General features: G+C 48.3%; 1 protein-coding gene across 8 annotated transcripts in view; it reads left to right on the top strand.

Moving 5' to 3' along the window:
• ARSG (arylsulfatase G) overlaps nucleotides 1–21,589 on the top strand; it is a 2,325,381-nt gene that overhangs the window by 1,213,253 nt on the left and 1,090,539 nt on the right. The window lies entirely within an intron of this gene.

Below are 21,589 nucleotides of genomic sequence, written 5' to 3' on the forward strand. Positions count from 1 at the left end.
TGATTGTCTGGAAGAAAACGTCTAGCCTCCGGACGTGAATAGAAATCTTGTTGAAGATACGGATAGGCTTTATCGAAAGAAAAGTTGCATTTATCTCTGTCAAAATTGCTCTCTTTCTATTGTACTGTGTAGTCTTTGAACTCCAGTATGTCCTTTTCAACTTTTTCCAGTAAAATCTTTGAGTCTTGAATTAATGGATTAGATTTTATTTCCGCTTCCAGTGCTTCTATCTCCTCTAATTGAATTTTTGACAGCCGTTGAGCAGTTTCTATAGTCAGGACCATGAGGTCTCGGCTACATTTAGTCTCAATAAAGCGCAAACCTTTTTTATAGATGTTGTCTTCGGTAAAAATGACTGGTATGTTTTTGATTATCAGACCTGATGGGATAGTACCCGACCTGAGATGTTGGAGTAAATAGTGGCCATGCAGGTCAGTCCGAATTTGCTTTTTCTTTAAACAAATAAGTTTGTCTGATTCGTTGTTAGTCTGAACGGTACTACTGAGGGTGGCTGAACCGAACAAAGGAGGTTTGCCTAGTAACTTTTTAATATGTTCTTCGCTATACGCGAAAGTTTGATCTTCTGACATGATATATCAATAATCCAAGAATATAGAATGTCTCACCACATGCAACGTTCACACGTTTCAATAGTTTAACTATGCAATCATCATCCGACATTCAACAAAAATAAATAAATATTAACAACGAATCAGACAAACTTATTCGTTTAAAGAAAAAGCAAATTCGGACTGACCTGCATGGCCACTATTTACTCCAACATCTCAGGCCGGGTACTATCCCATCAGGTCTGATAATCAAAAACATACCAGTCATTTTTACCGGAGACAACATCTATAAAAAAGGTTTCAGCCTTATTGAGACTAAATGTAGCCGAGACCTCATGGTCCTGACTATAGAAACTGCTCAACGGCGGTCAAAAATTCAATTAGAGGAGATAGAAGCACTGGAAGCGGAAATAAAATCTTATTCCCTTAATTCAAGATTTAAGACTCAAAAATTTTACTGGAAAAAGTTGAAAAGGACATACTGAAGTTCAAAGACTACACAGTACAACAGAAAGAGAGCAATTTTGACAGAGATAAACGCAACTTTTCTTTCGATAAAGCCTATCCGTATCTTCAACAAGATTTCTATTCACGTCCGGAGGCTAGACGTTTTCTTCCAGACAATCAAGGCCGATCACGAACCAAATACTTGACCTTCTCAAATACTTTTTTTTTTTTTTTTGTAAGACCTTTATTCATAGCGACAGATGGTTACACAGCCGGTAGCCTACAACCCTGGGGCCGGCTGCAATAGAATGAACGTGCGTTTTCACTGATAAGTTTACACAGCCATTTAGCCGACAACAACTGTCCGGCGGCGTAGAGCATATAAATGAGGCCTTGTTTTTTGAATAAATTTTGTTGGTGTACTAGAACATACACATGAAATTTCAACAATGAACCCCAACAATGAGACCTTCACTTGTCAGTCAACTACAGTATTCAGAACAGCAAAATCTGATCGTAACCTCGTTCCTGAACATCTCTCCCCGCGAACCCCATCTGTAGCAATGTCTTCCGCCCACTTCATGTATACTAGATGCTATTACTCCGTGTCACTCTCCAATGTGACTAAATATTCAGTTAAGTATATCCAAAAGTCTTTCGGCCTAGATCTTGGTGGTAGGTTTTCCTCGTATGTTAATAGTTTGTCCCTACAGCTGGACATGTCTCGTAACCAGAGTAGCGTGGTGGGCACCTGAGGAGCGTGCCAGCACCTCGATACCTGCCTCTTGGCCAACAGCAATGCGATCGCACAAAATTTACGTTTAGATGATTTAAGCTGTGGTATAATGCCCAACAAGCAGCATCGGATTGTGCAACCCACTTCCACCCCCACCATGGGCGACAGCCTAGCGGTGACATCCATCCAGTAATCCTGTATTTTTGGGCAACCCCAGGCCAGATGTACAAAATCAGCACCCTCCACACCACACCTCCTACAGTTGGTGTCTTCACGCATGCCGTATCTCCCCATTCGCGCGGGTGTGTAATATGCCTGATGTATGTATTTGTAGTGTATGATTTTCAGATTACTGTTAGGACTCAAGATCTGTGTAAGCGCACACGTCTGTTCCCATTCCTTCTCTGATAGTGGTTCATCTAACACCAAGTCCCATCGAGCCTTGGCCATGTTTGTGGTCTGTGGGTTCTCAGCCTGCGCGACTGAATATAGTCTTGACGTCAGGTGGGACAGATTCTGTGTGGTAATAATGAGTTGTAGAGTGTCTAGTGTTTCTGGTTCGTCAGGAAAGGTGGGATACGAGTCCATCGTGGCTCTTTTCAGCCTGTAATACGTGAAAGAAAATAGCTGCGACTTGTTGTGGATGTATTTTAGGTCCGTAACCGTTACAAAGCTACCCTCGTGAAACAAATCTCCCATCTGTGCTATGCCCACCTGTTGCAATAGCGACATTCCCACCTTCTCACACGTGACAGACAGTGCTGCATGGTCATGTAGTGGCATGCTTCGCGCATAAAGCGGGGTTTTGTGCGCTAATCTTCCGAGTTTGTGCCATGCCCTAACGGTGGTGTTGATCGTGTTTATATCACGTGCGTGCAGTGGCGGGCGTTTGTGCGACAGTATGGCCGTGAGAGGGATTGGGCTCGCATCACCCTCCTCGATTGCCGTGTGGGTTAAAAATGGCACCATATGAAACCAGTAAGCCGCATATTGTGCCTGTGCGCATAGGTAGTACAGTTTAAAATCAGGTAACCCAAATCCCCCTTTAGTATACGGTAGTGTCAATGTCTGGAGACTAATTCGCGCCTGTTTCCCTGCCCAGATGAGTAGTAGTATCAGTGACTTGATTCTACGGAAGATTTCACCCGGGGGGTAATGGGGATATTATTGAATAGATACAGCAGTTTGGGCAATATGTTCATCTTAACAATGGCTATGTGATCCGCTAGGGATAACGGGAGCTGAATCCATCGCTTCACCTTGTCTTCTAGTGTGGAAATCGTGACAACGCTAAGTATCCGCCTCCATGCCGCTGATCTATCCACGACCCCGCCCCCCTATCACATTCAAAGAACAACAAAGAGCGGAGGTCGCAAGTAGCAGCGTGGTCGTTCCCAGAGCAGCGTGTTGTCTTACAGAGTCATACGCCACGCCTGGCAGTAATAATGTGGTCTGTCCTCATCAATGGAGCGCACATCCTGTGTCCAGTGCCTATGTGTGTGATGGGAACATAACCAAAATGCTCCATAGAAGCATCCACTACTCCTTGTCAGTCAATGCGCCCACCATGTGGTTCCTTAGCCCCCACAACAGTCATACCCCGACCCAGGCCCTCCGCTGGACGCAGGTGTGGGCTCCAACCCATGGCTAACCAGCCCTTCCAGTAACCAATGTGCACCGAATGTTCAATGTGTCTGAAGAACTCCCCAACAGAAGTAGTGCAAAGCACGCAGTTTATCTCGGGTAGTTAGAGTCAGTAGGCCTGGGACATGCGAACTACAGTAAATGAATAAGCTCACATGGTGGAAAGGTGTTATATACTCACACGTAGTCTCTTACAGACGAGGACACCTCACGTTTAGTCCGAGTCCGCCCTCCGATCTTCGCGGTCATTCGCTTTTTTCTGTGCAGTGACCTGTTTCACAAACTCCTGCGCAGCTTTCGGGTTAGCCAATATCACTGGCTTCCGCTCCCATTGCACTCGAAGCCTAGCCGGATTGGAGTTCTGGACTTTTTGGTTCCGTCCAGAGGTGTCAGGGATAACACCCGAAGACCCCGGAGTTCTACCTGTCTCGGTGCACAAATAAACAGAAACACGGGCTTCTCGATGGTGGCGTCAAAGACCAAAGGTTTATTACTGCAGGGACACAGAAGTCACAGAAACTACACACAGGCAGAATCTAGGAGCCTGTTCGATTTGTAAAAAAGGGTTGCTCCTTATATACGGAATATTGGGCTTCGGGCAAATTCTTTACATGTTAGTATATTCCCAAACCTTTGTGTCCTAAACAATAAATATTTGGCGTTGCACAGGAATTGTCGACAATATCTGATGTCACAACATTTCGAACGAGGGGTTCCCACTATTCCATCATAATCCCATGTCAACTTCTCATTCAGGAGCCGGACCGCCTCATCGTAAATTTCGTTACCTCCCCCTAATAAAGGCCCAGAAGGAACGGAGCAGAGCCAGGTGTAGAAGATAGAAAAGCAGGATAAGAGATGTTTGTGGGTCGTAAATGGGCAAGGCTACCAGCTTCGGCCGCCTAATCATGATCAGGCCAACGAACACGAGAACCAGTATAGCAGGACTGGCCTCAGGCAGAGGAGGCAGTTTCTGTCGAGTCATGCAGCCATGGCGTGTTCTGTTCTAAGGTGCACGTGTTACTCGAGAGGTGAATCTCCGGCTAAAGCCTACGTGTCCTTAATCGAAATGGAGTGATCAGAGGTCATTGCGTGTCCATTGTCTATGTGAGGGCAAGAAACACAAAATGGCTGCCATAATCTAAGATGGATGCCATGGGTAGATCAGAAATGTGTTTGTAACAGAAGTACTCTTGCTCGTAGCATAGCGAAAACACCGGGATATGCTAAATGGACCATTTGCGGTTCACTGATACCAAAATTATGTATTTACGACAATGTTGAAAACACGGGTTCAAATCGTCACGGAACCTCAGACCCTCCTTTTGCCCTTACATAGGCAATTACTTAGTCTATGTCAGAGTCTAACTCTATGCTCATCAGGTCAGTGACATGTTGCTGTATCATCATCCTTTCTCGCGCCTTTTCTCCAAAAGCAGGTGGTTTTCTGAAACAGGTTGCAGCACAGAGACTACACAAAACGGGACCACACTGGATAATCAGGCAGCACGAGAACAGGAATACTAAGATGACACCAATGACCATCAGAACCTTCCATCCCCACGCTGATATCAGAATCCAAAACCACTCCATGAAGGACCAGTTTCCCTTGTCTACATGTATAGAGTCGGAAATCTTGTATAGCTTAGAGATCGCCTCATAAACAGTTGGAGCATTATTGGGAATAAAAACACAGCAGCTCGATTGGATCATTCTGCATACCCCACCTCGATCTGCAAGTATTAAGTCTAGAACCATACGGTTCTGCAACGTCATGAGACGATCCGCTTGAAGCTCAGCTGTCAAGTTGCTAAGGGCACCAGCAGTTTCGGTAATAGTAGATTCAACTACCCGTGTTAGCTGACGTATATTTCTACTATTGGCCATAGGCCCCCAAAACGGAAGGAAACCTTTGAAAAAGTCTCCAGCTTCCTGACCAGCGGTATCTTCCTTGCTGAAGACACCTCTTGCTACTCTGGTTTTGTGATAATCAGAAGAAGCAGTGTATGTTGGAGGCAACAATCGAGCAATATAACACGAACCTGAAAAGTCAGCAGGCAACCATGTATACGCTCTGTCCTGACAGATGAAGTAGGTACCCCTAGCAGTAAGAAAGGCAGGGGAAGAGTTAGACGGAAACACGTAGGTCTCAACGCACTCACTCCTCCCTAGCTGAGCTCTCGGATTCCTCCCATTTCCTTGCAAACAGACTTGACCTCGGTGAGGTACGACCCAGACTGGAGTGGAGCTTTTACGCTTGCTTTCTCCCAAACTAAGGCGATACTCTGTAGAGTTCCAACTCAAATACACCCGTAATTCATCTCTAGGGTAAGATGGAGTATTATTGACGTCTCTAATCATGTCAATAATTCCCTGGACTAAAGCTTTGTTGACAGAGTTGTATTTAGTGGAACGTGGTGGACGTGGAGGATAGGTCTCAAGGGCATAGGCAAAAATGGTCTGGAAGGCCTGAAATGATCCATTATAGCTAAAAGGCAAAACTAGATAGGGGATGCCTTTATCCATGGTGTGGGGTATCAAGCCACACACCCAGCAGTCTGTAGTGTTAACTACCAGTTGGTGTTGATGCAAGAGCTGTACAAATGTGTTATTAATGAATTCTGAGCGTCGAGCTTGCTCGTGTTCAGGAAATGAGTGAAAAGAATGCATAGAAGAAACAGTAGAAGTAACAGGATCAAGGGGAGGTACTGTCGTTACTGGCATAAAAATTAAATTCACACCAAAGACGATTCCACCCACCAACGTTATCAAAACAATCAAAAATGTAATGGCACATTGCATTAGAAAACATTTGCTGTGAAGAATTTTGTAAAGTCTGTTTCTGCGAACATAAATTACATTCTCTCGTTGCAGCTCAGGAAGCTCCATCTTCTACAATCCGCTCGCGACCACTGATGATGTGTACGTAGATGAAAATGCCTCTATCAGCTCTGGGAGTTCCCAGAACTAACAGAAAGATCGACCTAGTGTCTGACCCCCGCAGATTCAACTAGGCACACAGCCACGACCCTACGGCTACCCAGACGGCAAGGCAATTTTAAAACAACAAAACAATAGCAAACTTCCTGGCTGGAGGCAAAGTGTCAAAATTCAAATGTGTAAAATAGGCAGTTTCCTGCTTTATTTGTCCATATTGCGAGACCGTAAATTGTATCTCAGTTTTGCAGGAGCTGTTTGATCTGGAAACAGTGTATTTTCAGCAGGGGTTGCAATGTTCAAGTTCGCAGATGGCAAAGTTTCTTCTGATGCAGAGGACAAATGTTCAGAATTCAAAGGAGCAGTTACAGGAGGAGAGCCAGAGTTCGATGTGTCAGTGATTAGTTCGGCATCGCTGAAAGGGATAAACTTGGGTATTCGTTCAAACTCAGAGGCACCGATTCCCTTCTTCACCCAGTTATCGTAAGGAAGTGGCAAGGGCACACGTTTGACGTGTGTCGTGTGTATCCAATTCTTTCGTCCGGCCACACGAATAGCAGTTCTCGTTGCTAGCAGCACCTGGTATGGGCCGACGAATCTGGGTTGAAGATTTTTCGTCCTTGCAAAGTTGCGCACGACGACTTGATCTCCAGGTTTCAGCTGATGACCTGGACTCTCCGGTGGCTTTGGCAATGCATCGAAAACCTGTTGGTGAATAAGACTCAATTTAGCAGTCAAGTCGTAAAGGTAATCAATCAGCATTGGATATTCCAGAGAACAGAATTCTTTTGGCCTTGGCACTCCCCAAACATTAGCGGGACGACCAAAAACTATTTCGTATGGACTAAGCCCTACTCTAGAATGTACAGTCGCTCTCGTAGATAACAAAGCCAAGGGTAGTGCGTCTGGCCAGGACAAACCCGTGAATGCTTGTATTTTAGCAAGTTTTAGTTTGAGGGTGCCATTGTAACCCTCAACTAAACCAGCAGACTGGGGATGGTTCGCACTGTGAAACTTCTGTTTGATCCCTAAACCGGCACACACACTCTGCATAACTTTCCCTACGAACTCACTTCCGTTATCTGACCATACAATCCGTGGCATACCATACCTAGGGAAGTATTCTTTGAGAAGAATTTTGGCAGTTGACAGGGCAGTGTTGTCCTTCAGTGGATATGCTTCGATCCATCTGGAGAAAGCACAAACTACCACTAGGACGTACTTTAGGTTGTTGCAACGATCCATGTGAATGAAGTCTAACTGAATCACTTCAATGGGGCAGGAAGGAGGAGCGAAGTGACCAGCAGGTGTGGGGACTCCCTTGCCAGGATTATGCATCAGGCATACCATACAATTTTTCACCACTCTCTCTGCACACTTACTAATCCCATCATTCTTCCAGACTGGAGCCAACATCTTACAAATCCCTTTAGATCTGATGTGCGCTGCTCCATGCGCCATCGTTACTACTGCAAGCACATACGCATCAGGCAACATCCAACGCTGTTGTTCCGACAAATCAATCCAACACCCACTCGAGTCCAATTTACCCGTACTCTCTTTCCACGCAAGCTTTTCTTCCTCAGTCGCCTCTTTCTGAATTTCTTTCACACTTTCCACTGTGTCCTCACACATTCCAGACTCAGAAATCCATCTTGCAGACGTAGCAACATACATTCTACTCGTCATATTTCTAGCTGTTTGTTTAGCGGTTTCATCAGCAAAAGCATTTCCAACATCATCCGTGATTGCTTTATGAGCACTGCATTTCACAATCGCAACTTCAGTCGGCAAGGTTAGAGATTCCAACAAGTCGTTAACTAGCTGACCATGTTGAATCTTAGTCCCATGGGACGTAATGAAACCTCTTTCTTTCCACAAACGGCCAAAACTATGGGCCACGCCAAACGCGTACTGACTATCTGTGAACACATTCACTCTCTTTCCCTTAGCTAAAACACACGCTCTCGTTAGTGCTATCAATTCTGCAGCTTGGGCAGAATTCTGACTCACTCTTGCAGTCTCCACAATCGTACTCAAAGTCGTTACTGCGTAAGCAGCAGTCACATCACCATTCTCCAATTTAAAGCACAACCCATCAACATACAACGTGCCATCTGGATCTGACAATGGAGTATCTTTTAAATCAATTCGTCCTTTTGTCTCCTCCTCGGTTCTGAAACAGCAATCATGGGGTTCAGAATCACTCGACTCCTGATTAGTCGGCAACAATGTTGCTGGATTCAATACATTGCATCTTTTGATCTGAATATGACTCGCTAACAGTGTCAGCTCATAGCCTGATAACCTAGCACTGGTAAGATGCTGCGTCTTGGTTCGGTTCATGAGTGTATCCACAGCATGGGGAACCATAACCACTAGCATGTTGTTCATCACCAAACCAGCAGATTGTCGAATGGAAGCTGCAGCTGCCGCTGTAGCTCTCAAACAACTAGGCAACGCTCTAGCTACCGGATCTAAAGTTGATGAAAAATACGCGCACGGGCGTTGTTTATCACCAAATTTCTGTGTCAGAACACTCAACGCGCAACCTTCTCTTTCGTGAACATAGAGCGTGAATAGTTTACTGTAATTGGGTGTACCCAACACTGGAGCTGAACACAGTGCATTTCGTAACTCAGAAAAACTCTCCTGACATTCGGCAGACCATGGCACCAGACTCGGAACATTTTTCCCAGTCAAAGCTACCAATGGTTTTGCCAAAAGAGAAAAATTTGGGATCCACTGCCTACAGTATGAAGTAATACCTAAAAAGGCACGAACTTCTCTCTGTGTGCGGGGAACACTCATCTGCGTAATTATCCAGTATTTGGGTGTCTTTCATAGATTCACATGCCTGAATCATTCCCCGTCGCCGAGACGGGAGCCTCCGGTACATAAAAAAGTAATGTCCTAAGGACATACATAGAGAATATAGGCCTAAGGGCCTCCCCTTTTGGGGCCTTTCCACGTCCTTATGTAAAAGGACCGAACTCTCATCGTTAGCCAATCAGCTCCGACCTCCTTCTAGAACCTTCCCGGGAGGAGCCTCCGTCCCTCAGATTTTTCTACCGCACGTTGTGCTAGGGAGTCTCCAACCTGAGCTCTTCAGGTTTCCAAAATTCGAAGTCTCAAACTTCACAGAAGTTCACTTTGTACGAAAAGGATTTCATCCTAGCATCGACTACATGTCGGAATCTAATAAGAAAACTTCGTCCATGGCGGACTCACAGAAGAAAGCCCTCCTGAGGGCCTGCTCCTCCTGCGGCAAGCAGCGGATTCAAGCGGAGGACAAGCACGACCTGTGCTTATATTGCCTGTACCCTGACCACGTCACTGACAAGTGTAGGGTGTGTAGAGCCTTCCCAAAGAAGACGGTTAAGGAAAGGGAAACTCGCCTTCGCGAATGGCTCGACAGGCTTAAGGTCCGAGACACTCTGGAATCTTCCGAGGGTAGTGTCTCCGCGACCTCCAAAGTCTCCAAGAAGAGACCCAGGGTGCAGTCCCCTGGAGAGACAGACACTCCTCCTAAGAAGGCGCACAGGAAGCCTTCGGAGGCACGCTCCACCACCTCCTCCGTGTCTGTTAAGGATGGCCAGAGGTTCAAGAAGCCCGCTCCATCTACTAAGCGGACCACCTCAATTACGACCACTGTGTCGACTACTACGGCCTCATCGCCCTCCACGGCGACCACGACGACCACCACTGCGTCCTCAGGCGCACCGGTCTCCTCGACCATTCCTCTGAAACCTTCATCCAATACGAAGGCCGCCTCTTCGTCACCTAAGAGGTCTAAATCTTCAGGTACGCCTTCGCCGAAAACACCTCATACCGAAGGCTCGTCACCCAAGCCATCGAAGTCAAGTTCGTCTCCTAAACAGTCGAAGTCAAGTTCAAGAACCACACCTTCGACAAAGATATCCCAGGTCCACGACCCTAACATCAGTAAGGCGGCGAAACCCTTATCCCCGCAAAAATTGGTACCATTAACCCTGACGGAGGTGCCCAAATCACCGGCACGCTTGGCGGGAGCGCCATCTTCACGCACGTCGTCGGAAGAGACCCCGGCGCCATCTTGGAAAGAATCGAGATTGGTCGAAGTCTCTATTCACTCGAGTCCAACGCCCTCGGTTCTCCCAACGGTGGAGTTGGCACCCGAGGAAGAACAAGACACACTACAGAGTGAGGAGTCGGACGAAGAACAGGAGGTTCACGAAGAACACCAGGACGTCCAAGAGACCCGGGACGGAGTGACGTATCACGGCAGCTCCCTGACCGTAGACACGGTGAAAACCCCGATGATCTGTTTGCCACTGTCTCTGGTCAACGATTTGAAATCCCTGGTGCAGGACTATAAACGAAGGTTCCCGGACGCAGACAGCGGGGCCCAGGTTCCGGTCACCCAAGCGCAACCGTCGGCCTCGCACCCTTCCGCTCCCCCGGCCCGTCCTCGGAGCCAACTCCGACCGCAAACACAGGCGGAGGATTCATCGGAAAGCGAGGAGGATGACACGGACTTAGAGGAAGGCGAGGTGCAAGACGTCGCCTCGGACCACAGAGACGACGATGCCGATGCTGCGTCATCACACCATTCGTCTGCCCCGGCATCCCCGAGACCACGCCACTCTGAAGCAGCGGACGTGGGAGGTTTCCACAAACTGGTGGACAGAGCGGCAAGGAGGTTTCACATGGCGGTGGAATCCGCGGAAACGGAATGCTTCCTCCATGATTTCAAGGAGCACACACAGAAATCGACCAAGTCTATTCCTCTGATAGACTTTCTATGGGAACAGGGCAAGAAGCTGATGCTCACGCCTGCCTCGGTGCCGGCGGTGGTTCCGCGCCTAGACAAAAAATATAAGGCCCCGAACTCCGCACCTGCCTGCCTGACCACCAAACCGGACTCGGTTGTCACTCAGGCGGCCCAAAAACAATCCCGAAACCCCTCCTCGCCGCTGTCCGCGCCCCCGGACAAGGAAGGAAGGAAGCTGGACACCATAGGCAAGAGGTTCTCCACCACATCCGCCATGTCCATCAAGGTGGCAAACTCCATCGCCCTCCTGGGCCGATACAACCGCCAGCTATGGGAAGACATAGCTCCCTACCTGCAAGGCCTGCCGGCCACGGTCCAGGACGAGGTGAAAGCTCTTCTGGCGGAAGGACAAAACTCCGCGGCTGAAATTATCGACTGCGCCATCGACGCAGCCATGACGGGATTCCGCCAGTTGGCAGGGGCTGCCGTGCTCCGCCGCCAGGGCTGGCTCAAGGCGACGTCTTTTCGGCAGGAGGTCCAATCTAAGGTGCTGGATATGCCGTTCGATGGGCAATTCCTCTTTGGGGAGAAGATAGACGAGGCACTCCAGGCCATCAAAAAAGACACCGACACGGCGAGGGCTCTGGGCTCCCTCCAGTCCCGGAACCAATCCTTTCGGGGAGGCCGCTCCAGAGGTCAGTACTCCTACAGAGGTTCCTACCAAAATCGGTCGTCCTATTCCTATGGCAACAGGAACCAACCCCAACAGAAACAACAGTCCCGACAGTCATCCTATGGGAGATCGTCCTTCAGAGGCAAATCCGCCAAGAAGGGCGCTGGCGGCCGCCAGTGACCACTTACTCCGGCCAGTCCCACCACCGTCTCAATCCTTTCGAATTGGGGGAAAACTGACCCACTTCCTCCACAATTGGCGAAAAATCACTACGGATCGGTGGGTACTACAAATAATTCAATTTGGACATTCCCTCGAACTGGTCAACACCCCTCCCAACACCCCTCCACTGAAGCGTACTCACAGACACCTGCACCTCCTTCTCCAGGAAGTCGCTGCCATGTTGGTCAAAGGAGCCATCGAAAAGGTCCCGGACTCCCAGAAAGGGAAGGGTTTTTATTCCCACTTCTTCCTGGTCCAACAGAAAGGGGACAAGTGGAGGCCGATCTTAGACCTCCGGGCGCTCAACGCCTTCCTACGGAGTCAATCCTTCCGGATGGTCACAATCCAGGAGATCCTGGGTGCACTGGAAAGAGGCGACTCGATGGTCTCCCTAGACTTACAGGACGCCTACTACCATGTCCCCATCCTCGTCAGGCACAGGAAATACCTAAGGTTCGAAATAGCGGGCAGACATTACCAGTTCAAGGTCTTGCCGTTTGGACTCAAATCTGCCCCACGTATCTTCACAAAGTGCTTGGCGCCCGTGGCTGCCTTCCTGCGACAAAGGGGTCACCAGGTGTTCCCCTACCTGGACGACTGGCTGGTGAAGGCTCCTTCCCCGGAGGACGCGCTGGCTTCCTTCAACGCCTGCAGCGCTCTTTTCCAACAGCTGGGTCTGACGATCAACCTCAAAAAATCATGCACTACTCCGTCAACGAGGATCACCTTCCTAGGGGCAACCCTGGACACGGAGCATGCGAAGGCTTTCCCCTCAGAGGACAGGATCTGCAAAGTACTGTCTCTGGCCACGGCGGTGGCCAAGAAGCCTCGCATCAAGGTCCGGACGTTCACCTCCTTGCTAGGGATGATGTCTTCATGCATTCTCCTCGTACCGCACTGCAGGCTCCGCATGCGCCCCCTACAGGAAGCGTTGGCGAGACAATGGAAACAGTGTTCAGGCTCATTCGACGACATTCTCACAATCACGCCGGCCATCATAAAGGCCCTGCTGTGGTGGAGAAACAGGACTCACCTGACGGCCGGATTGCCGTTCCTCCTGCCGCCGGCACCACTGGTCATCACGACCGATGCCTCACTGGAAGGCTGGGGCGCAGTACTGTTAGACCTTCGAGTCAGCGGCAAATGGGACGCCCAGGAAACACAACTACACATCAACCTCCTGGAACTGAGGGCAGTGTACCTGGCTCTACAGGCCTTCCTGCCACGCATCGGCTCTTCCCCTGTGCTCGTCAAAACAGACAACACCACGACGATGCACTACCTGAACAAACAAGGGGGAACGCGATCTCTCTCTCTCTCACGAGAATCGCAAAAAATCTGGAACTGGTTGGTGGCGCACGGCCTCTCCCTCAAGGCGGAGTACGTTCCAGGGAAGGAGAACACTATCGCGGACGCCCTCAGCAGGCAGACCTCTCTCTCCCACGAATGGGAGCTCAACGGCGACACGGTGGCCCACGTCTTCTCACAATGGGGCACCCCGAGGATCGATCTCTTCGCGACGGCAGAGAACACCAAATGCCGAAGCTACGCAAGCTGGCATCCCCAACGGGGGTCGCTGGGAAATGCTTTTTCCATCGGCTGGTCCAGCGTGTTTGCGTACGCTTTTCCGCCGTTCCCGATGATACCGAGGCTCCTCCGGAAGATGAGGACGGAACCGTGCACGCTGATACTGATTGCTCCGTACTGGCCGAGACAACATTGGTTCTCGGATCTTCTTCGCCTATCCACCAGGCCCCCGATTCACCTGCGACAACTCCCGAACCTCTTGACGATGTCCGGAGGCCAGGTACACCACCCGAACCTCCGTTCGCTCAACTTATCGGCTTGGCTCCTGAGCACCTTGAGTTCGGGGAGCTAGACATACCGCAGGACTGCAGGGCAGTACTGGCCAAGGCGAGAGCGAGCAGCACGACCAAGACCTACTCGCTGAAGTGGAAGAGGTTCTGCGTGTGGTGTTCGGAACACGACTTACACCCGCTCCGGGTCACCCCAGTACAGCTGCTACCATACCTACTGCACGGAAAGTTCCTCCAACCTGGCAGTTGAACTTGGTGCTAAACCAATTGATGAAACACCCATTCGAGCCCATACACCGGGCATCGCTCAAGCATCTTTCCTGGAAAACGGCTCTCCTGCTAGCCCTGACGTCGGCCAGAAGGGTCAGCGAACTTCAGGCGCTGTCCATTCAGGAACCGTATCTCCAATTCAGGCACGACCGAGTGGTACTCAGGCCCAACCCTAAATTCATTCCTAAAGTGCCGTCAGACTTTCATCTGAACGAACCAATTGTCCTCAAGTCATTCTTTCCGGACCCTTCCACGGCAGCGGAAAGGGCGCTGCATTCCCTGGACATTAAAAGGTGTCTCAAATTCTACTTGGACAGGACCAAAGACGTCAGGAAGTCTTCTCAACTCTTTGTAGCCTACAGCAACCCGAGAATGGGGCTGCCCTTGACAAAACAGAGCATCTCACGCTGGATTTCTTCAGCAATTGCTTTCTGCCATGATCAGGCCGGACGGCCTTTGACAGACCGAGTGGCTGCCCACTCGACCAGAGCGATGTCAACGTCAGCAGCGCTCTTCGCTGGAGTGACGATCCTGGACATCTGCCGAGCGGCGACATGGAAGTCCCCGCATACCTTTTCCAAGCACTACTGCCTGGACATCGAACTGCAGAAGGACGCTGCAGTGGGACAAGCGGTGCTGCGCCATCTCTTCCAATAAGGTGAGCCTTACCTCGTCCCGCCATCCAGGTATGCACATTCTTCATGGTTTTCTCTGCTATATGCATGACTGTATATTACCATGTTTCTCTCATGTTGTCTGTAATCTATGCAGGCCTGCTAGATGTGAGAATGTGCTTTACCACTATGCATGTATAACTGCTGGCTACTCTGATTCAGGCATGTGAATCTATGAAAGACACCCAAATACTGGATAAGAAATGCGTTACTTACCTGTAACAGCAGTTATCCAGTATTGGTGTCTTTCATAGATTCACATGCAACCCTCCCGCCTCCCCGGTAAGGACTCACGTACCTCTATGTCTACATTGCGACACCCTAGCTGGGTGCGTACGAAAATCTGAGGGACGGAGGCTCCTCCCGGGAAGGTTCTAGAAGGAGGTCGGAGCTGATTGGCTAACGATGAGAGTTCGGTCCTTTTACATAAGGACGTGGAAAGGCCCCAAAAGGGGAGGCCCTTAGGCCTATATTCTCTATGTATGTCCTTAGGACATTACTTTTTTATGTACCGGAGGCTCCCGTCTCGGCGACGGGGAATGATTCAGGCATGTGAATCTATGAAAGACACCAATACTGGATAACTGCTGTTACAGGTAAGTAACGCATTTCTTGCTTTTATTCTCTCTGGGGTCAACTTCCTTCCCTCCTTTGACAAGAGATGACCTAGGTGGGTCACTTCTTGGCAGCAGTATTGCATTTTCGAAGGTGACACCTTATGATTTAAATTAGACAAATGATGCAATAGGGAAATTGTAGCTGCTTTGCAAGTTTCCTTGTCATCGGCAGCCACTAGAAGATCTACATACTGCACTAAGGCAGAACCAGGAGGAAGTCCAAAGGAATCTAACTGACTTTTTAATGCCTGACTGTAAATGGACGGACTTTCACAATAGCCTTGTGGAGCACGTTTAAACCTGAAGCTTCGACCTCCTAGAGAGAAGCCGAAAATATCTCTGCTTTCTTCGGCTATTGGAATGCTGAAAAAGGCATTCTTCAAGTCGATGACTGAAAACCATGTGGCTGTAGCAGGAATCAACGTTAACAATGCAGTAATGTCTGGAACCACAGGAAACTGCGGAACCACAATTTTATTAACCTCTCTGAGATCGATAACAAATCTATACACTGGAGGCTTGGAAGGATCAGTACGTTTCAAAATTGGTAATACAGGACTGTTACAGACATTTCCTCTAGTTTCCTCAACCACGCCTTTCTTAATCAAATCTTGCACAATCAATAAAAGTGCACGTTCACCTTCACTAGAAATCTTATATTGAGGAATTCGTGGAAATTTGACATTTGCTTTCAAAGTGACTACATATGGTGGAATTTCCAAAAGGCCTACATCATTAGGACCAGTCGCCCAAAGAGTATCAGGGAGTGAACGCAGCTCTGGCGGGAGTGCATCCATTGACAAGTACATCGGAGAGGTGATTCTTTTACCCAATGTAAGCTGTACTCCTGACGGAGAACAGTACAATGTCGCATATAGGCGTTTTAACAAGTCTAAACCAAGCAGATTTTCATTACAACCGGTTGTCAAAATCAAGGGTGCTTTCAATTGACACGGTCCAACAGAAATAGACAAAGGACCAGATACAGGGTTGTAAACAGGGGCGCCTGAAAAACCTACAGAAACATTTGTTAAGCCGGACAAAGGTGCGCCAGGAAGTTTCGCATGAATTATAGAACTTTTTGCGGCACCAGTATCCAACAGAAACTGTTCGACTACACCTGATGTTGCTACTGCGACATAAGGCCCACTCTGATCCACTGGAACTGATACTACTCCCTCTCTCTGTCCATGGCTGTCCTAGTACTCAGTTTGCTGAAATCCCTCATCAACTTCACAATAGTCTTCAACATGATACTGTTGAGATCTATTTTGTTGGGCAGACTGTCCATTCCGCTGATCAAAATGATTAGAAGGACGATCATTCGTTTGTGGAGGCATAGCACCTCATCCTCGACCTCTAGAATTCTGCATAGAACCACCACAACCTCTCTGAGCTGCTGCAGCATTATTTTGCGCTAAGACTGGACAGTCATTCTTATAATGACCCTCTTCCTTACAGTACGCACACTGGTTCCACTGGTATTGTGGCCTCGGTGAACTATAATCTGTCCTTTGATATGATCCTTGCTGTGTATTAGTCTGATTCATGCGAGGCGGATATGCCTGCTGTAAAAGAACTTTAGTTTTTAAATCTTTCATTTTCTTATCTGACTTCTCTTTCTCCTCTTTATCCCTATTTTCATAATACTGTGCAGTTGCAAGTATTTGCGCAGTTGTAGAGACAGCCCACGCACTCTCGGAATCTTTCAATTTATTACTGAGCTCTGGCAGCAGATTGTGCACAAATTTATCGACAAATAGTCTCTGTCCTCCTTCAGTGCTCATATCCTGACCACTGTGATCTACAAAAGTCTCTTCGAACCTTGTGAAAAAGTCGGAGACACTTTCGTCTTTCTTCTGCCTGCATGCGGACAACTTGTCCCAGTTAACGAGCAATGCTGGCATCAGAGTCTTCATTAAGTCAATTATTCTACCTGGAAGATTAGCAATTAGAGGTTCGGGTTTGGAACCACCTATTTGCTGACCATCTGCCGCAGTGATAGCTGCCCAATCACCACCTAGGGCAACGGGATGGTTCTCTTTACGTATTTTAGCCCAAATTGGTTGCGGAACTACATTCCCAAATAACATGTCAATGTCCGCTAAATTCATCACACAAGCCTCAACTGTCTGTGCTAACTCTTTATAGTATCCGACGGGATTCTTACGCGGATCTGGCAAGGCCTGTTTCACTGCTAATACTTCAGCTCGCTTCCATGGAATGTGTATCCACACTCTCTGGAATTGTGCCGGAGCAGCAGCGATACCACGATTCACATCAGCTGGCACAGCTTCGCGCCAAATTGGAGGAACCTCCCTCATTGGATATTGGCGATTCTGCTTCGTACTATGTTTCTCTAACTCTCTCGGTGAACGAAGGGATGGATCATTCCTATAGCTTAAAATTAGTTCCATCGCTTCCTTTATATCCTCACCAACTATCATACCCGCTGCAAATTCTTTCTGAACATTAATTAATTCTTCTAGATTTGATTCAGAGTCCTCTTCTTCTAATTCGTCACGCAAAAGGGAGCACATCTCGTCGAACACATATCGTTGTGTCGGTTCTTTCCATTGCATAAATGTATCTAATACATCTCTAGTACTATATCTTCTACTTTTTGAAATCCATCTAAGAGCGGTGGAATCTAATATTCCCCGTTCTTCAGTACTTGGAAGCTGACTACGTCTCTGTACAGAGTCAGAGGCAGGAGTCCTAATTAAAGTTTTATAGAAGGGAGACAGAATATTAGAGACAGAATCAGTGATTCTCCGACGAACAGAAAGTGGAGTCATAATACTAGCAGATGTAGAAAACACAGTAGCAGTTGGAACAGATAGAGCAGGAATAGTAGGAGTATCAGGCAAAGTAGCTTGTGAAAAAGTAGGTGTAAGTGATGCAGGTATAGGTAAAGAAGTCGGCAACCCTGGAAGAGGGGGTGCCGAAGGAACATTTACATTGACCACAGGAGGTACAGGAGCTTGATTCAGGGGAGCAGGAGCAGGAATACCAGGTTGTCCAGCAACCGGTAATTGAACATTCGGTAAAGGTGGAGCCGTAGCACCCTGTGCATACGGTGGGGGTGACTGTAACAAGTAAGACAACAGAGGATCATTTTCGGAGTCCTCTACTGCCTTAGCTGTACTCGATGGCAAGGCAGGGTAGCACTTGTCTATCGCTAAATTACGCTCTCTAGTAGCCACCTCCATTGCTTTCTCAGACTCATTGAGTTGCAGCTGTTTAGCAGCTTGTTCTAAAGTCAACTCTTGCTCTTTCTGTTCTTTCTTCAACCTTTTAATTTCTCTCTGTTTAGATTCTTTTCGCCAGTAACGGAAAGAATCAAACATTGCCGGCCGGGCTTTCTTCTTAAACAATTTCACTTCTAAATTATCAAGGACTTCGGGTTCAAAACTTTCATGCAGTGGCCAACTAAGGACACCGTCTTTTTCGGTATATTGGATCCATACCTCATTATAAGATATTGGACCCACACCAAACTTACAATACAGATCATAAAGATGAGTTCCGATCGGAGGAACCAGACATGAGTCCTCCAACCGGGAATCACTGTTGCAACCAAAACACGACAACATACAATTTTTCCGACTTACCATTTTATAATCCGGAACACAGAACGAAAAAAACACAAACAGAAATGTGCACTCGAACCAAGAACTTAGGCCTACCAAAGCGAACCAATGTATCGATACCCAAACCAAACCAATAGATTATCGCAACCAGAACAACCAGTGATAATCTTACGAAACCAAACCAAACCAAGAACTAAAAAGGATTATCCAGACAGGAGCAACCCTTACGAAGTAACCAACTAGCAACCACTTAATACTTAACTGAGGCACTGAAGACGTCACCAAGGAGAAACCCGTCACGTCTCGCCGTACTAAGGACTGCACCTCGGGTCCAAGACAGGGCGACGGTCAAGGCAACGGACCACTGCAGCCGTTGTGAACGGGAACCCTCGTGGAAGAGAACGTTGGGCCACTTTTGCGATATGCCGGGATCGATGAAGTGGGGCGCCTCCCTCAGGAATCTTCACACGAAGCTTCTCGAACTCTTCAGGCTTTTGGACCGGTACCGAATGACGTCGCCCCACCTTGGGGGCCAATTGGAGTTCTGGACTTTTTGGTTCCGTCCAGAGGTGTCAGGGATAACACCCGAAGACCCCGGAGTTCTACCTGTCTCGGTGCACAAATAAACAGAAACACGGGCTTCTCGATGGTGGCGTCAAAGACCAAAGGTTTATTACTGCAGGGACACAGAAGTCACAGAAACTACACACGGGCAGAATCTAGGAGCCTGTTCGATTTGTAAAAAAGGGTTGCTCCTTATATACGGAATATTGGGCTTCGGGCAAATTCTTTACATGTTAGTACATTCCCAAACCTTTGTGTCCTAAACAATAAATATTTGGCGTTGCACAGGAATCGTCGACAATATCTGATGTCACAACATTTCGAACGAGGGGTTCCCACTATTCCATCATAATCCCATGTCAACTTCTCATTCAGGAGCCGGACCGCCTCATCGTAAATTTCGTTACCTCCCCCTAATAAAGGCCCAGAAGGAACGGAGCAGAGCCAGGTGTAGAAGATAGAAAAGCAGGATAAGAGATGTTTGTGGGTCGTAAATGGGCAAGGCTACCAGCTTCGGCCGCCTAATAATGATCAGGCCAACGAACACGAGAACCAGTATAGCAGGACTGGCCTCAGGCAGAGGAGGCAGTTTCTGTCGAGTCATGCAGCCATGGCGTGTTCTGTTCTAAGGTGCACGTGTTACTCGAGAGGTGAATCTCCGGCTAAAGCCTACGTGTCCTTAATCGAAATGGAGTGATCAGAGGTCATTGCGTGTCCATTGTCTATGTGAGGGCAAGAAACACAAAATGGCTGCCATAATCTAAGATGGATGCCATGGGTAGATCAGAAATGTGTTTGTAACAGAAGTACTCTTGCTCGTAGCATAGCGAAAACACCGGGATATGCTAAATGGACCATTTGCGGTTCACTGATACCAAAATTATGTATTTACGACAATGTTGAAAACACGGGTTCAAATCGTCACGGAACCTCAGGATAGAGCATAGAATACGTGATCTGGAGATCCCGGAGCTTGGCTTTCACCGCCGTATATTCTCTGCGTGCCTGTTGAACTGCCACAGTGTGGTCCGGATAGAATTCCAGCTTATTACCTTGATGAGTGATTGGTCCCTTTTCCCTCGCCAATCTCAGGATGGTGTCCCTGTCTCGATAATTCAGCACCCGTGCTACAATTGGTCTCGGTGATGCTCCCGGCGGCGGTCTTGGCGCCAAAGATCTGTGCGCCCGCTCAATTACAAAGATGTGCGAGGAAGCGTAGTCTCCGAACACATCCTTGCAAAGTTTCTCAATATATTGCTTCATTTTTCCGGTGTTGGTAGATTCCGGTAGCCCCGCTATGCGCACGTTATTGCGCCTAGAGCGCAATTCCAATTCCTCCTCCTTTGCTCTGATAACCTCCATCACCTTCTCCATGGCCGTGCATTTAGTGGTGGTTGCGCGGGATTCATCTTCGACCGCCGAGATCCTCGTCTCCGCAGTTTCCAGCCTTTCTCCGTGCTTTTCTACCTTGGCCGCCATGCCATCCATCCTGCACGTTAGGTTATCTAATTTGCCGTTGATATCTTGTAAGTTGGATTGAATGGCCAGGAGGATCTTCTCCATATTGCTGCTAGCAGCCGGGTCGCTAGGGATACCGCTCATGTCAGGCGACCCTGTGCCTGAAGGCTTTGGCGTTTTCTTCGTCTCAAAAGATATTTTTTGTTGTTGTTTCTCCAGCCTCACCATGGTAGACTCAGGCGGTGTGGACGGAGCCCTGTGCCGTGGCGTGGATCTCGTCTTCCTGGTTACCGCCGCCGTGTTGGTGCCTCGCACAGCACCCTTGCCACGAAGATAGTTACTCTGTGGGTTTCAAGCGCGCTCTGGTATCCCCCTTCCGCTCCCAGCTCGCTATGCGCCTGAGTTAGATAGGACCTGCGCTCGGATAACTATGAGCGCCAATGGCAGCTTTCACAGCACCGGTAGGTAGTGTTATGACCCGGAGAGGCTCGTTGTCTGGTGTGCCCTCGCCGTGCCAGCAGTCCTTTGCTTATGTATACTTTGTTGTCTCCTCCCAGTATACCCCTCCGTTGAAGGGCTCTCAGCGTGCACCGGCAACCCTGCCCGCTAATCAGC

Source organism: Lissotriton vulgaris, chromosome 7 (genome assembly GCF_964263255.1).
Source record: "Lissotriton vulgaris chromosome 7, aLisVul1.2, whole genome shotgun sequence".
NCBI classification, from domain to species: Eukaryota; Metazoa; Chordata; class Amphibia; order Caudata; family Salamandridae; genus Lissotriton; species Lissotriton vulgaris.